We start from the raw sequence: 18076 nt of genomic DNA, 5'->3' as shown, positions 1-18076 counted from the left end.
ATGAGCAAACAAGCAGCAAAATTATGTCTTGTTTTATTTCAGTTTATGGTGCGGTTAAATATCGTTCGCGGGGGAAATTTGTGTGTTTGGGTTGTGCTGTCGTTCAGGCGTACTTTACTACAGAAGCATAATAAAGGGGTAAATGTGACTTGCAACTAAAGTTGCCAATATAAGTTGTGCAATAGTAAAATCCTATAAAATTATATAGGAACTTTAGAATTTAAAGTTTAATATATGCAACTTTAGTTGCGTGTTATAAGGTTGCTTTACTGTAGTTTATTGAAAGATAAGTGCGTTTCGTGGTGCGATCGACCGCCGATGGCTGGATAGAGGAGTCGATGCGACTAAAGTTAGAGTCGCGGTTTATTCGTGGCTGTGGCTTGACTTAAGTTAAGTCAGGCGCGGAGTCGACTCGCGCATCTCGTGGGTGCCTTATAAGGAGCGGCTCCGTATGGTCCGGCATCTACCCAAGCATCTACCTGACTTGAACCTGACTTTGCGCGACTAAACGCATTCTCAGGGTGTTAGAAAACATGACTTAAGTCAACAAATCAAGCAAAAAAACACCCACAAATACTAAAATATTATTTTTCTTCAGAAAAAAGTAGAAATTATTGAATTTAAATCAATAATTTTATTTTATTTCATTAAAAATTTAGAGTTTTTATGTTTTTCACTATTTTTTGATGAGACCTTTTGTCTAGGTATGCGTAAGTAAGGTATATTGCTATAGCGCGTTTAATAACGTTCCGCGCTGCCCTTTTACAGCGCCCCGAAGAAGACGCTTCGCTTCTTCGTCTTGCGGCTGCTTCTTCTTCGGCATAATATTCCCAACCATCGGGCATCATTCTTCGCCGCTCATATACATACGCGCGAAAGTCGACAGATGGTACGCTTTATGCATTTTTGGCAGCTTTAATTGCGCTGAAGACGTCGCGAAAAATCGCCATCAACTACGCGGTGGCATCAAAATGATAGTGTTGCAAAATTACAGCCGCGGAATTATTTTACGAGCTGTTATAGCGTTATAAATGTTGGAGCTGGGCGGATAAAGAGCTTCAAATGAGAACCACACAGCGGAGGCATGTGCAGCCTGCAGTTAAATGTACTATGCACTTTAATGTACCTACCAATAAATATTTTAATTTTTAATTATTACTGAATAGATGATGGTAAATGCATAGTTAAATAGAGAAAAATGTTGAAATATTGTTTTTCGATGCAATAGTGCGTAAAAGTGTTTAGGTCAGTTCAAGGTTACACAAGAACTAATAAGGCGAATGATTTGATCTATACGTGATTTTATAGATAATTTAAAATACTTTAAGATAATGCATTCACCATTTATATAGAACAATTAGTTAAAACGTAACAAAGAAAAAACTAAAAAATTACCTTAAATCACGCGTTTCTTCATATTTTCCATTAAAACTCAGCAACTTAAAAGTACTTAAAACTCAATGTAATAAAATGTGACTGTACATTAATCAGTTATATAATTAAAACTGAAATAATAAAATTTTGGCAAACCGCCCGTTGTTTCTCCCGCACGAAACCGACCCGCACACGAGAAGAACGCGCGTTTAACTGCGAGAACGTTCGCTGCAGCAAGCGAAACAAGCGATAAGACGCATTGTCGCGGTCAAGTGTGTTGTCTTATCATGCGCAAAACCAGTACGGATTGCACGCAGGTAGATATTTCGACTAGTTTTATCTTTGATAACGTAAACAAACGCGTGAACAAAACACAAAGTTGTGTTTATTTAAAACTCTTAAAATCTTTGATTTTAAAACTCAAATAATTCATTTTACGATTTATTATTTAAAATTATTTATATTTATAATAGAATTTGTATTTTTATGATAATTTCTATTTTTTATAAAAATATAAATTACTTTTAGTCAAATTTAATGATTAATTACTTTATTCATTATTTTTTTACTCGATTTTTAATTACTAGGAAAGATATTGAATAAAATTTTATATTATATGAAAGACAATTTAATAAGCTTTCCCTTTGTGTTATATTCTATAATATTTTTAATTAAATACTTGTTCTAATTAGAGTTAAACAAAAAAAAATTGTTTGTTTGGGTTTTAATTTTTTTGTTTCTTGAAAAAAGTTTTATACAACTGTGTAAAATTTGTACCCTACCTAAAATTACGACCGTCATTAGGGCTAAACTTTGCCAACAATATTTTTTGCATTGCTTTCTTTATTTCTTCGCCTTTCTTGGTTTTATTCGCTTTTTTTTTCGGTGTTGTAACGTTTTCTTTGTTCTACATTTCGCGTATAAACCGAGTAAAAGGGCAAGATTGAGCCCCGCCACCCCCACGCCTCGCCGCCTCCTTCGAGTGGCAGTAAACCAAATGATTCCTAATAAAAGTGGCTTGCGTTGTTCGGGCGAGCTGATGAAATACTCGAGAAGCAATAAGAGCACGGCGCGCACTCGAGTCTTAAAGCTACAACTAAACTAAAACAACAACAGCCGACAGACATCGACATAAGCGTGAGCATCAAGCTTTCGCCGTAAAGCTCGCGGATGAAACTGAAGCCGGAGAAAGTAGCGGCAAGTAACTATAACTATAAAAGCTAAGCGCGGCATGGAAATGAAGCCCAGATGCGAAATTTTAGCGACGCGAGAGCTTTCCGCGCCGCAGTTTGCGCGACAAACAGCATCTGTTGGCTTATAAAGTCACTACAAATGGCTGGCAATGCATAAAACTATTATAAACTTTCAGTAGATAGCGAAAACATATTTTTACAAAACGTTCAGCAAAATGTTTTGTTGAAAAAGTATGAATTGGGGCAATTACCAATATAGAATCATGCAAATTGTTCTTTGTTCATTTTGTCGCTAATTTATTCAGAAACTAGCGGTGATAAAACATTAAACAAAACATATAATTAAAGATAATTTAATTATCTTTTGAATTGTTGTAAATTAGTTAATTTAGTATAAATAAATAAGCGTATATAAACAAAAATAAGTGAAGAAATTTAAATCACGAATTTATACAAATAAAAACTTTCTATTTTAACAATAAATAACTAAAAAACCTATAAATCAATATTTTGGGAAATTACACTATTATACAGATTATTTTATCTACTTTAAAACAATGTTCATGTATTTGTTGTATCATTGTTTGTTTCTACTTTAATTGGAAATTAAACAAAAATAATCACAATGTAGTTGAAATTTAAAACTAGAAATAATTTTGGAAACTATTTAAAAACCTTGTTACGACCATGTAAAGCTCGTAAATTAAGGTCCCCTCAGCCTAAAAAAAACATTAAACAAGAAAGTCATTCATTCGTTCGGTGGCTCATCCGTTTTGTTCCTACTTAGTTTTTTATTGCGCGCCTCGTTTCGTCGTCTTGCTCGTTCATTCATTAAACGAACTTCTAAAATTACAGCGGGGACATAAATTCTCCAACAGAGTTTAAAAAAAAAACTTATTTTTAAAAGTATCGTGAAGCGAAATTGAAATTGAATTCTACCAAAAAATATAAAAACATCCCTAAATATAAATATTTTATTAACCTTGTAATCTCATTTTATCATTTTTAGATCATAGTTCTACTAGTTAGAGATGCGTTTTTGGAAAGAGTATCAAATGACACGTCTCAGTAACACCCCGACGCTCTGACACTCCGATAAGACGTCTGTCTGGGGTCTGAAACGCGTCTATTAGATAAACCACCCGCAGTTGACGCTCGTCTGCGTGTCAGACAGACGCACAGCTGAGCCGTAAACATAAAACAAAGCCCTTTTTGTTATCATTATGCCCGAAAACGTCGAAATAAAGCCCAGTAAACTGTGTAAACTGTGAACCGAGTGCGCGCAGCGCGCAACCCATTAGAAACATTTGTTCGGAATGCCGAAAACATTGAAAACCAACCGAGCGCTGAAAGTCTGAAACTAACTAACTTTTGGTCTACTAGTGTAAAATGCACTCGAATAGTAATGGTTTGAATGGGTGTAATTAATATATTTCAAATGTAATTCGCCAAAAAAAGCAAAAAAGCTTATTTTTAGAACAAATTTTGAAAATTTATTAAAAATATCTGAGAATAGGCAGAATATTAATTCTTTAGCAACAATAAAAGGCATTTTATTGTTTATTTGGTGTAAAAAATTTGTTGAAATTCATTGATTGATAAAGACGCAAGACGTTTTTGAAAAAATGTAATTTCTGCTGATTTTGAACCACTTTAAGTACATAAAATCAATCGTACATGCAAATTTAATTTGAAAACAGGACAACCTGAACCTCCCCTTGGGACTCCTCAAAGGACACATTCATCCTTTGTAGTTTTTTTGCGATGTTCAAAAGCCAGAGGTAAACAAATCGCAAGTTGTGATTGCGAGGGCAAAAAACGACATAAACTGATTACCAACCCCTCGAAAACTTTACTACAATCTCCCAAAACTTGCCTCAAGTACATTCCCATAATGTCCTTACACAACTACAACCCTAGTTTAGTTTTTTGTTCGAGTTTAAAATTTTTAGATTTTTTGAATTTCGGTTTAGTTAAGTCCTCATTTCTTAGTCCATGCGCCGCGGTAAGATAGTGAACTGTCAACCCTCGTCTCGCGAGATTAGTTCCGCGTATAACGACAGCCACCCTCGCACCTTCATTCTTCCTTCGGCAGGACCACTGTGAATCCTTGCGAGACGCTACAACAGCCGGCAGCCGACATCCGTGTGCGTAATATAAATCTCACCAAGGCGAGGTTAATTTAGTTAGCGAGATTATTATTTCGTCCTCCCGCAGGATCGGCGCCCGGCGCCGATATTAAACGATGTACAGGCAACCCGGCGAACTCGAACGCGAATATCTTTGGCATCTGCGGGCTTGTCTTGTCGCGAATCTGGGGCTGAATTTGCATTTTACATGCGCGCGATTCCAGGACGCAACGCAATGTAAACGCGGATGATGTTTATATTTAATGCGGCTATGAATATATATTTGGCGGTTTGGCGTGCGCGTCTTGATGAAGGTGTCGTTAAACGATGTCGTTAAACTCTGTGTGTCATCATCTACAATGATGATTAGAAATTTGGATTCTTTTCGGTTACAAAATTTGAAATTACTCAGAATCTAATTAATTTTTTTTATATAAATAAATTGCGTAATATAGAGTGTTTTAGTGCAAATTATTTAATGTATGATTTATTAAAATCGGTTGGTAAGTTTAGAAATTATTTGAGGTTATGTACTAAATTTCAAAATTTTGACTTGAAGTTTTAGTTTCAACTTTAAGTGCACGATAACTTAAAACCCTTAATCTAATTTTTAGAAATTCAAAAGTGTATCTGATAAGGAATTTAATCAGCTATCAGATTATGTAAAAATATTTTCAATTTTGTTAATACCTTTTCAATAAATCTGTTTGTTGTGAATAAAACCCAACTTTAAATAATTTGAAATTTATCTAAACTAACTTTAAATGTAAATAAATAATTACCTATTATTCGAAATTAAACAATTAAAAATATTATCAAACTACATTTCACTAGCCTTAATATGATGTATAACACCAAGATGATATTCTGTAACATACCTAACCTATAAAACGCGTTTTAAACTTATCATTTTCATATTTTTCTTTAAAAATTCTAAAAATAACATGAAAATTCCATTTCCGTCCCATCATGATAAATGCCCGCCATCTAGGAGACAAAGAAAACGCAGGATTTAATTATGCATCCCTGAATTATCCTGGCTGTCGCCTTAGGAGATACTTAAAGATAGTGACAATTAAAAGACAAACAACCTATCTTTCCGAAAACTTGCAGGCGTTTGCCGAGGGTATTAAAATAATAAAATATTTTAGGTGACATCCTGAAATAGTCCTGGCGTGCTTAAAGGGGTCGCGCTGCATAGGAGCCGTAATTTTTCTCATTTTCGCTTGTCATCCCGCTCTTAGCGCGCGCGCGCGCGACGCAAAATCTTTCTTCTTCTAACGCGACCTAAAAAGCATGTAATGTCAAAGGACGAAAGGACGAAGAGGGATGCGCGCGCGTTGGAAAATCTTAATCACGTAGCCTCATTAATTACGTCGGCGCCATCTTTCGCCCGAACGTGTTCCTTCCTGGCAAACGCGAGGAAAATTTATGTAAGTTAATCTTCGCGCCACGCGGAAGGTCCTGGCGGAGGACCTTAAACTTACGACGTTTCAATTTTTTGCATCTAAGATTTTTACACCCGCAAAATATGAAAATTTTTTTTGTGGGATAATTTTAGTTTTTAGTCTCATAGCATGAGATTTTTCGGTTGAAAAAATCTAAAATGTTCGATAAATCAAATAAGAATTCAATTCGTGATAGTCGCGTAAGCATCCAGGACTCGTGCGCGTATATATCGCTTCAAGGATATTGCTACCCAATTTTCAATCCTATTTTCGAAATAAAAAATATCGACCAAGCGTGTACGCCCGGCAAGGGGTTGAAATATAGGCCCGCGTCGCAATCGAGTTACGGCGCGTCCTTCGTCGTCCTGGCAGGAACGAAATAGGAACGAAAATCCAATGCGAACCCAGCGCGCTACCCTCGTCAGCGCCGACCGGAAGAAAAACGCTCGGCATCGAAAAGGGTGGCAAAAGGGTGCAAAGAGCGAAAAAAGCCGAAAAGCTTTACTTACAGGACTAGGACTAGAAGCGGCAGCAAGATTTAAATCCTTTTTTCGGTTTCCCATGAGGAAAACACCTTCGATTGCATTTTTCGATTTTTTTCGATTTTCAATTTTCGCAAAAAATTCCAGGCTAGTTTATTTTATTGTTATCTCCATAGTCCTTCAAAACACACAGCCCTTTTCTTAAAGGATCAGCAGGTACACATTACACTAATCCATGTCTTATATTTTTTGCCCGTAGGTTTTTTCTTTGCTCATTTTTCGCTGTAATGACCGCTACACTTTACCACAATTCTATTGTCACAAGGATAATAGACACATCTTGTCCAATCCTATCCCTTTGTACGCCAGAGAAAATCCTATATTTTCATCTGGTGCTCATATTGTTAGGAAAGTTTTTTTATTAACTCCGAAGCCGAGAAAGTTGGTAGGTTCGCGAGGAATTGAAGAAAGTTTATTAAGCGATTCTTTTTGAGTCTCGGCTGGAAGAAAAACAGCAGGACGGCGTTCGCAGGACGCTTGGGTATTAGTTATGTCCTCGTATTCTCGTCGCGCTGTGTTTCAACAAGAAGAAAACCTTATTTTCGATGGAACACATTCAGCTTCATATTTCCACGGAAAACTAAGTTTTGTCATAAAAATTATTTCTATTATTTTTCATATTTCGTAAAAACAGAACTAAATTTAATTAACTGAACCACAAAATATGTAATTTAGTTATTTAGTTGTTAAATTATAACGTTTTATGCAATTAAATTTTAAGTGTCCTTTTGATATCATAAATATACTTTTATAAGTACATCTAACTATAACTATCATTCAAAATGTCATCGCAACTATAAGTTTGCTTGTTATTCGGTTATTTGTTGGCGTTATATTTGGTTATCCTTCCGATAAATCTCATTCCGCAACAGAATTCGTTCGTCCCGGAAACTTTTCGAATACGCCTCGGCGTCCATTTAAATTCTGACAAGGTTCTGCCTTCATTTTTTCCTCAATCTTGCGCGCGGCGTGTAAACTTTACGAATGCGATGGAGAATTTTCGGCGCGCGATAAAATAAAATATAAATAAGAAAAGTTGTCGAAACGCCTGAATAACAATGAGACCGCAAGTTTTTCCTGCAAATCCAGCCAATCCCGGAAATTTTATAACTTGAAACACTGTTCGCACGCGAGAAAACATTTTGATAAATAATAAATACTATCAATAATAATTTGTCATTTTAATTCATAAGTAGTAAAGGCAGAAATTAAATTTTTGTTAGTTTGAGGTTAAAAACTCAAGTTTTTTGCATTTGTATGCAAAACAAGAAAAAATATTATTGCTTTTAGCTTGAATATAAACGTAAATATCTGCACCTAAGAAAATATGATAATAAAACATGAAACGCAGCCGAAAAGGATACATAACTTATAGAAAAATATAGGATAATATAGGATAACGTAGAGAATAAGGAAAAAGGGTTCGTTCAACGCGTGCGTTTCGTTTAATTTATGCGTTCGTGGCACGTGAACCGAATACAGAAAAAGGAAGAAACGCACGCGAAAAACACGGCTACCTGCGCATGTGGCCCACCCTCTTCCAGGAACGCCGAGCAGGAAGGGCACTAAGCGGAAAAGTAGAAAAAGCAATAGGAAGGCGAATCGTACAAATCACTTTTGGCTATTAGCCATTTACTTATTACTTTTCGCATTTCCCCTTAGCACTAAACTTGCAAAAGTCAACAAAAACAACGAATTCATAACGAAAGTTGCGCACTAAAATAATTAAATATACAAAGTGTTATCAAAACATTCAAATAATTAATCTATTTCAATTTTCATGTATTTTTAGTATTTCAGCGCCATCTGAATGCAAATGACACTACTTTAACTATGAGTTTATCTCCAAATTAACTTTCATCCCTTATTTAACACCCTTAATGTAAAATTTTTGAAACCAAAGGTTACCTATTTGCAATTCCATCATCAAAACTATCTCTACACCAAAAATTTATCAAAATTGGTTCAGTGGTTCATGCGTGAAAGCGTCACAAACATACTAAATTACCTTCGTATTTATAATATTACTTAAGATTGTCCCTGGAATAAAAATCAAGACGCATGTCGTCTGGCCGTGCGGAAAATAAAAGTTATTTACGATCTATTCGAATTTATGTCGGTAATAAAGCGTCCGGCAAGCGCAGTTAATTCGAAGCAAACAATATGCGCGCCACTCGACTTTAATAAAATACATATTTTTACTTGCACTTTTTTCATTGTGTCGCCGTTGTCGTCGTGGACGTTGAAAGTTGAAAGTTTAAATCGAAAGGGATTGCCGACGTTAATGTTCCGAGCTTCACGCCTTATTTACTACTGTAATTGGCGGTATTACAATGCAATACAATTTCATCGTATACACAAGAAAGTACGCGTAATAATGTGTCATTATAAAAATTACTTTTTTCCCATGGCAAAACAAACAAAGCGCACAAATAATATCATTTTACAAGAATTTTTATTCTTCGAGTAAAACAAAATCGACTTTTTAATCATCGACAGCTGTGTGTGAGGGCGCCACAACTCGGAAACCAGCTGCACGACTTAAAATTGTCTAAACAAAGTTTCCGTATGAATATTCTTTGCTTTTAGTGTGAAATTTAAACTCTGCACGACAGGATAAAGTGTCATATTGCAACCCTTAGTGTTTCAGCACTGGGAAATTGCACATTTCTGCATATTGCACGCAGAGGCAGTATAGTAATATCTAATGCGAAATAAATTTATAGTAACGTTATCGTGCGACGTTATTGTTCTCATCTGCACGCATATATCAAGCGTAATGTGTAATTATGCGAGAACGCACGTCCTGCTGCTGCATTACACTACTATCCTGCTACGACTGCAATTCCTGCTCGTGCGCCAAAGAGCATATTCCAGCCGGTTCTATACACAGAGGAACACAACTTGCTCCCACGTGGGACTGAGACACAGGGGTGATAACAAGAGACTAGATTCGTATCCCCTAGGTTTAGGTTCAGGTTTAGGTTTAGTTAAGCCTTTAATTTACAAAGGAATATGATCAATGCACGATTTAACCTGCAGATGACCAGTGGGCAGGAGTTAAACCCCTTGACATGATGATTTGTTGGATTTTTAATCAAAAATTTTAAAAGATATAAAATTGGTTTAGTAAGTTACTAAATCAAATTACTAAACGATTTAGTAGAATTTTTTGCGGTTTTTTGTTGATGTTTGATGGAATACTGACATATTGAATGATGAAAACGTTGTAAATGTTGAACCGTTGAGTACTTGAACGGATGCGAAGTTAAACGTTTGATTAAAATTGACGTGCGCATTAATGGCCATCAACGTCTGAATAATTACCGACTGGCCGGCCGAGTAAACGCGTTCATGCGACATTTTTTTCCGTCTGAGCGCTTCTTTGATAATGCGTTATGAGTTATGACAAACCGACCGGCGCAAACGGGGCTGTAATTATAAATTAATTTCAATTGCTCTCTTGCTTAGACAATTACGTCCGCAACAAGTAAATTATCCACGTAAAAACAAAACAAAACATTTAAAAAATTCGATTTCATCAAATAAGCCTAGATATTTGATTATGTGTGAAAATCTGTTTTATTATTTCACTTACATTGTCTCCTTTACTCGTACGTTTGTCGGCGTGATACTTTCTTCCTTATACGAAATGTAAAAGTTGCTTACCTGAAACAGAAAAAAAGACACAATCAGCAATTAGCCATCTCTTGGCGTGTGTTTATCACAATTCTCATAAATGTTGAAATGAGTACCAGCTTCACTGTAAGTTACTCAGTTCGGTAGTGTTTCGTTGATGTAAGTACTTATTTGATGTCTTGCAGGAGTTAAGCAAAGTTACTCAGTCGCGCGCGCAAGCGATGGGAACGCAGCGGGTCGAACACATGTTCAGCACTTGGGAGATAATTCAAAATTATTATATACAATATGTTTAGGTGAAAATTTAATAAAATATTTTAAAACTAAATTAATTTAAAAATATTTTTATGGACTAAAAATTAATATTTTAAAATATTTAGTAATATTTTTTAAATTTTAAACATATGGTACATTTATATCGGCAGAAAAAGAGTTAGCAAGATGTACCGCTGAGAAATAAATCACCGCCTAATATGGACAAGCCTTCTTCGCTCCTCGGATGCTGGCCGCTGGCCTTTGCGGCTTCTTCTTCACATCGTGCCGATTTTTTCCTCTTTTTCTGATTAATTCCGCAAATAAAAACGTTCGCAAGAATGCAAACACGCGCACAACAAAAACGCATTGAAATTTGTTTGCATTACCAATACGCAATTCATGCATAGACTTAACGCTTCGTATATTCCGCGTTCGAATGCGATGCGACTGCGCGAATATCTTAGATCTCTCGCATTTGCTGTGATCTGTCAACGCGACACCACGCACTTTGCTTGTACCACTCGAGACGCTTCAACAGTTCTACAAGAACTTCAACAGTTTCTTTGAACGGCAGCCGTGTGAGAACATGTTTTACTTTATTTGCGCGCGTATGTAAAAGTGACTAAGTACTTCTTGTTACACAAAAAGGAAAATTGCGCTAAAAATAGAATGCGATGAAATGCAATGACAAAGAACTTCCATGAATAGATAGGCTTCGATTAGGGTGTACGCTGCGCTGTTTGTGATATGGTGTGACAGAACAAATGGGACAATTAATGCGCATTACCATATTCAGAGTTGACTTAAACTGCGCGCACGCTGAGAGTTAAGTGTGCGGCGGCTGGGAAAGTCATTGAATTCCATGTTTGTCGGCAATATCTTTGTGGTAATCGAAAGAAATTTTACTTTTTTGGTGTCAAACGCAAGTAGAAAACAATAGGACAATCGATTTTATCCTAGAAATTCTTAAAGTGTACTTAAGTCAAGAAAAAAATCACAATTTTGCTATTTTACTGTCTTTTTCTGCATTTTTTTGTAAGTTGTTTATAAAATAATGTAATTTATACAGATTGTAATAAAATCTTTCCAAATATAAATATTTTATTACACATTGTTAGTGTTTAAGTAATGTATCAATTTTTGTAAGACCTTTACGTCCTTTAAAAAGTTGTTAAAACGCACGCGCTTGAAGTGCGCCTCGTCGTCGCGAAGGTGGAAAACGTAAGACGGTGTTGGAAGACACACTTCAAAGCCTTTTCTTTCGCCGCCGCCGCCGGTGCTGCTTTACATTCGCACGCGGAATGTGCAAATGAGCGCGGTGCGAGCGCAAATAAAATGTGGAATAAGAAAAATAAAGCAAAAAACACGAAAAATGAAAATAAAATGATAGCGCGGAGGGTGTTGGGCGCGTTTGAGAGGACTTTTTGTTCGAGTGTTGCTTCCTTTTTAGGTAACAATGCGTCTTAACAAACAAGAAGTAAAGTAAAGTTAACAAAGAGACAGAAAACACCAAAAGAAAAAATATGTATAAAAAGGTACGTGTGAATAATAAATAAGAAAATAAATACAAAAACTACTAAACTAAATTACTAAACTACTAAACAACTTAACCGAACTTTTTTGATGTAATATTTTGTTATCTTAAATTTGATTCCTGACAAATTTTCACCCCTTAAAAGTATAAAACTTTAATTACGAGAAATAACAGCTTATGACTATGAGTAATAAGCCTCCCCTTTGTAATCGTAATTCTCGCCATCATAAACGACATAAAAACAAATACTTCCTTGTATTATCAACCGGAAAACCGGAAACCTAGTGCAATTGGGCACTTGTCTACCACCCGCCACCCTAATTAAAAATAATACCTCCGCCGTAAATACACAATATCAAGACAAGGCAATTTTCCCACCCCTGCCAACTCGCAACAACCCTCTTTCTTAAGAAAGACCTCTCGACCCAAAGAAAATTCCAAACTCGTTCCAATTTCCTCCAACTGAGTGTTTGCACTCCTCACTCATTACGCGCGTTACTTATCGCTTGTTAGTCATTTATAAAATAAAAGTTTTATGCGCGTGCTTCGTGTGTTGGTTCGTGTCGGCGTGTAATTTATTGGTTTTCCACCGGCGCGCGCCACCCCCACTCGACTTTTATTAACGTTTTATTACGTCAATTTACACCATCCCTCTCACACCCAGCGCGTAACTTAAAGCCACCAACATAACTGTATTATTTCACTTGCAGTGTTGTTTAAGGCTAGAAAAATGCATGGAAATTTAATGATTGTAAAAGTGTGTAAGTGGTTACATCAGAGCAGGATGTTAGTGTTATCTCTATGCGTAAATAATTAATTCAACCGCCAGTCGAGTAATGCACTAATCTCGATGCGGTTCGCCGTGGCGCACGGCAGTGTGTAATACGTAGGTATGAATGAACTTGTCGTCGTTTTGTACGCGTTAATTATGCACGAGCATTAAACAGGCGCGCGTAAGGCGCGAGTGTGTATATCAATGTGTTGCGACGAGTTACGAGGATGCCCGACGCATTAATTGATAATTGAATTGATAATCGAGTTGGAAAGTACGCGAACCGCTTGATTTCAGTGCAGCGGTGGTGAAAATTTCTATTTCTGGAGCGGTTTTTGAGGTTATAGAAATTATACCTAACCTTAAATTTAATTTTTTAAGTTTTTTAGTTGTAAATAACTGAAATTTTATAGTTTCAAGTAATATTTCAACAATTTTACTTCAAAAAATTGCGAAAAACAAACATAAAACATGGAAAACGTTAGGTTTACGTCTTTTTTCTTAAAATTTATCCCAAAAATAATATAAAAATCGTTGAAAATAAAAAATTTCACTATTTTTTTGCAATTTTTCATTTTTTAGCTAAAACAAAAACTACTGTTTAATTTATATTTTGAAAGACATGAAACTTAAATTTTTCATATTTTAAAAATTTTTCCCATCCTAACCTAAAAATTCAACTTTCTCAGCAAACATATTCCCCCTCTCCACCTTGAAAGCCGTAGATGTTAAAAATGATGCGAGTCGAGAATACGCGTAAGTTATGCCTGAGTTTGAAGCACACAAAGCGCACAACAAATAAGCAATTTGCAACGGATGAGCCGCGCACTTTATCATAACTAATGTCTAATGTATATTCCACATTCGTGCGTCGCGTCTTCTTCACGCTGGCGCGTATATTCATATTCACAATATTCACATCCGGCGCGAACGTTTTCAATTTGCGCGCGGCGATATCGCGCTATCATTGCATGGCGTCGCCATTGTGTCGGATAATGTGGAGCTGTTCGGAACGAATTCGGCAGGATGTGATGTCGTACCTTTTACTCTTGACATATTTTAGGCCATTCGGGGGCAATTGTTGCGCCGTCATGCTCATACCGCACACGGGGAGGGAAGTTTTATTCGAGAAATTTGTTTCGGCATCAAATGAATGCGATGATGTATACATAAAGTATATCATTAGATTTTCCTCTTGCGAGGGTTGCAGTTGAGTGAAAACTTCGATTAAACAAAGTAAATATCAGCAGGTTTTTGATTAATGGATCAAATTAGAAACTCCAAATTAAGGATGATAAATGATTAAATTATTATAAGTAAGTGTAGGTTAGCACCCTAAGAATTTAATAATGGGTAAATTTTATGATTCATGGTTTTGGTACGCCTGGTATATTAAGAAATAGAGCAAAATTGAGGTTATATCAAGAAAAATTGAATATTGTACATTCTGAATAAATTGTAAATACTGAATATAGAATAGTGAATAGAGAATGTGAAATCTTTTGGGTTTTCCCTCGTAGTATTGAGATATTTCCTGCATTCATATCGAAGTTCAGCTTCTGACGCCTCGGGCTTTCGAGCTTCTACAGGATATCTCACTTCTATCTCTATCTTATGTCGATATTTGAATATTTTGCTTTATTTATTTTTTAACAGTATCTTTACTTTTCTCCAGAAAAGGTGAAAAAATATAAATAAAAAGAACTCAATATTTTTGGTTGGCATTAATTTGCTCACTTCGACCGTTTTTGTTTTTTGCTAAAAGAGTGAATTTTACATGTTTTGTTTTTTAATTATCGTAATTTTACACTTACAAATACTCAATATTCTTGTTTGACGATAATTTCTCAAAATATAATTTAGGTCAGTAATTTGACTCACTCAAAATTTGAAATTCACCAAAATTATCGCTTCGCTCACATCCGCCGAACGCAATAACTAGAACATAAGGACGCAAAGGACTATTAATTAAATAAGTTTCGTCCTGGTTTCATCCCTTTGCGCTGAGTCTGACTGGTGGCCCGCGCGCGAAACTTTACGACTCGACTCGTTTTCGCCCGCCCCGCATTGAAATTCACATTTATGAATCGATTTACGAACGTTTAGCCGGGCGAATCCTGTCGGCGGCTAACGAATGTGCGGTCGGGAGTGGCGCAAGAAACGTCCGCACTCCAAATTTCGAAAACGTTTTGTGTACAACTTCACGTTCACATACTCATGCACTGTGCATAAAGGCAGAAAGGACGAAGGACGAGCGAAGGTGGTGAGTTGGAGTTGGAGTTGGGAACTTCGTCAGCGAAATATGAGGTCATTCATTGGAGTTTAATATTCAATTAGTAATCGAGTCCATGGCGGGGACGAAATTTAAACTGCGGCGTAAGAAAATTAATTTCATAGCAATAACAAGTATGAATGTAGTTTAAAAGTTGCGTAAGATCACTTGAGTTGTAATTAGTTTATAAATTAAGTTGTATATTGCAATAGTTAACATTCAAGGACGTTTTTAATCCTTAAAATAAATTAAAACGTCATGCTCTGTTTTTGTTTTAATTAAATTATACTAATTAAAGCATTAAACGTCATTAGTTTCATGCTTACTTTCAAGAAATTTATACAATGTGTTTGGATCACTCGATGATTTTGTTTAGTTTTTAATTAATAACTCATTAATTATTATTGATAAAATTATATTTTTTGCAAATATTTATTCTAAAATAAATTCTCCTTCTAGGTAATCAAAAATTTTCATTAGAAAATTGTTTAAACCAAAGTTATTCACATGTAAACTTGGATTTTGCAAAATCTTTTGTTAATTTTTGCAAATTACGCTATAGCTTTGAAAAAAATTTGATAATAATGCAATTTATATAAAATAAAGTTCAAAATTAAGTACACTTCCTATTATTGAAGAAAAATTTCAAAAAGTTAATTAGTTTTTGAATAATTAAATAAAAACTAAAATAATCAACTTAAAATTCATATTTTCTTTGCTAAACACATTGTATACTTAAGTATAACTTGAATACTTTACACGCACACTTGCTATGCGCTTGTTTCGCAGTTGTTGAATAGAAAAGGACGAAGGACGAAATTTGCATAAAGAAAGAACGCGCTCGCGTTGCATCATCGCACGAGTGGCGAAACGGCCCTGTTGAAACTTTAGCGTCCTCTCGTCAAGCGCGGTCCTTCAGACTCTTCGTCGTCCTTTCGCTCCTGAACATTACTTTCCTTCACTGTATGTGTGTGCGTTATTTTTTTCCCAACCAACATGTCAGCGCAACGCAGATGTGGCGGTGCTTACGGAACATAAATTAACGTTTTATTTTAATTTTTTAATTTATTTTCGCCCGGAGTCGTCCTGACCATTACAGGACGAAATAAAACGCTTACACAGTATGAACCTGAGCGTCGGCACAACATAACAACCTTACAAAATGCAGAAAAATAAAAATAAAAGCAAAAAATTTTTTCATGCGAAATTTTTGCGAAAGGACGAATTACAAATGTCTTAATTTTGTATGTGCCGTAGTCCCGATAGTGTCTTTAATGAAAACTCCTCAATGAATAATTCAACTGTCAAGGAGCTAATAAAAATACGCGTCTGTAATCAAAATATAATTTAATTCAACGCATAAACATGTTTATAATGAAATATTTTCCAAATAGCAAATTATCCTTGTATAAATTAATTTCGGTATTTATTCAAGTGAGGACAGATCCTGCGCCTGTTTATTAAGCACACATTTGTGCAACTCGTAAGCACATTGTGTGCGCATTGCAAACGCTCTATTTATTTACACGTACGCCGCTTTGTACGCCGTTTCCAGCCGAAGGACTTTGTCACTCCTTCGTCTTTTATGCGGCCGCGCGCACCAAGCAATAATAATCTGCTTAACATACTTTACTCTAATTTAATAGAGAGGTTTACTTTGCCTACTTTCCACGCATATTAAATTACACTAGTTTCATACACGTAGCGCCATCTATTGATTTATTTCCGTAAAATATTTTATTTTGATGCTTTCGACCTGTGTCAATGCATTTTCTCATGTGGATATCGCTGAATATTTCAGCAGGCCGGCGGCGGCAGCGCGTCCTTTTCGTCCCGGATAAATAGAGCGGTGGTGGCGGTGGCGCAGTCGTCTAATCCTCACGCCGCATGCACCGCACGAGGACTGCAGTATAATTTATCCATGCGCGCGAGTTATAACTGCAGGAACCAGAGCCTGCGCCCGCATACAAGGAATACAAAAGGACGAGCGGGCTAATAACCAACGCTCGATAATTTATAGCAACATTGTGCTCGTTACACCGCATGCTACGACAAGCTTGCTAGTTTACTAGTTTGCAAAATAATATTAATCAATTACCGTATGTGAGCACAGATGGCATTGAAATCGATACAATATGGCCGCGCAGTCAGTGAAACTTTAAGGTATTTACCACGAGATGACGCCGTTTGATTTCGGTAGTAAATTGCGAAAGCGCGAGCGCGAAAAGAAAAGCAACTAATCAAAAATCTTACGGCGCAATTAATTCCCACACTGTTCAAACTTTACGACGGTATAAAAAGCACACCTTAAGAAGGAAAATCTACCCTCAAGTACGAATAACCGGATGTAATAAAGTGTGCCCAGGAAAAATATTAAAAACATTTATTTTTAAATTCTAAAGTTTCGTGTTATATTTATTTTATCTTTATGTTTTATTTTTGGTGGCGTAGGAGTCGACTGATCGACATCTGAAACCCTCGTCAATTGCATAATTTAATATCTTGAGCGAGAGGCGGTAAGGTGCACGGCCCTCGCTTCTAGACTGTCTTGTGACTTGCTTCCGGAGAAGCTTTTATGATTTTCATCGAACGTTTCGAACCGTTCGGAATCGACCTACATACCAGGAACGCGAGTCGAACAAACGCAATGTGATATCGAACAATACAAGACAATGCGAAGCATATAGAGTCCTGGCGGAAGTCCTCAGACGTGAGACGCCAAATCGCGCAACGATATCAATTCTAAGAATGTAGAGTAGTACATTTTCCGGGGTTAATGCAAGAGAGCTTTTATTAATTTTCGAAGAAAAAAGCCAAAAAGTAAATAAAACTTTAAGAAAATGTTTTTTAAGAGAAAACTTATTTAGAATCGTTGTGATTTAAAAAAAAACTCGCGGAAAAAATTGAAAAAAATGGAA

General features: G+C 36.0%; 1 protein-coding gene across 6 annotated transcripts in view; it reads right to left on the bottom strand.

The window, feature by feature from the left end:
* Ten-m (teneurin transmembrane protein Ten-m) overlaps positions 1-18076 on the bottom strand; it is a 196895-nt gene that overhangs the window by 117227 nt on the left and 61592 nt on the right. Inside the window, exon 1 of one of the 6 annotated variants that reach the window (XM_065303817.1) lies at positions 1396-1554. The exons of the other annotated variants lie outside the window; for them this stretch is intronic. The gene's annotated coding sequence lies outside the window, so the exon portion shown is untranslated. Of the gene's footprint in view, positions 1-1395; positions 1555-18076 lie in introns of those variants that run through there. 6 annotated transcript variants of the gene reach the window in all.

This window comes from Atheta coriaria, unplaced genomic scaffold, assembly GCF_025399875.1.
Source record: "Atheta coriaria isolate IRGN ID8LTWV9N9 unplaced genomic scaffold, Caltech_Dcor_3.1 hic_scaffold_5_pilon, whole genome shotgun sequence".
Lineage (NCBI taxonomy): Eukaryota > Metazoa > Arthropoda > Insecta > Coleoptera > Staphylinidae > Dalotia > Dalotia coriaria.
Note: the sequence above shows the minus strand (reverse complement) of the source record. Positions and strands in the feature narration are given on the sequence as shown.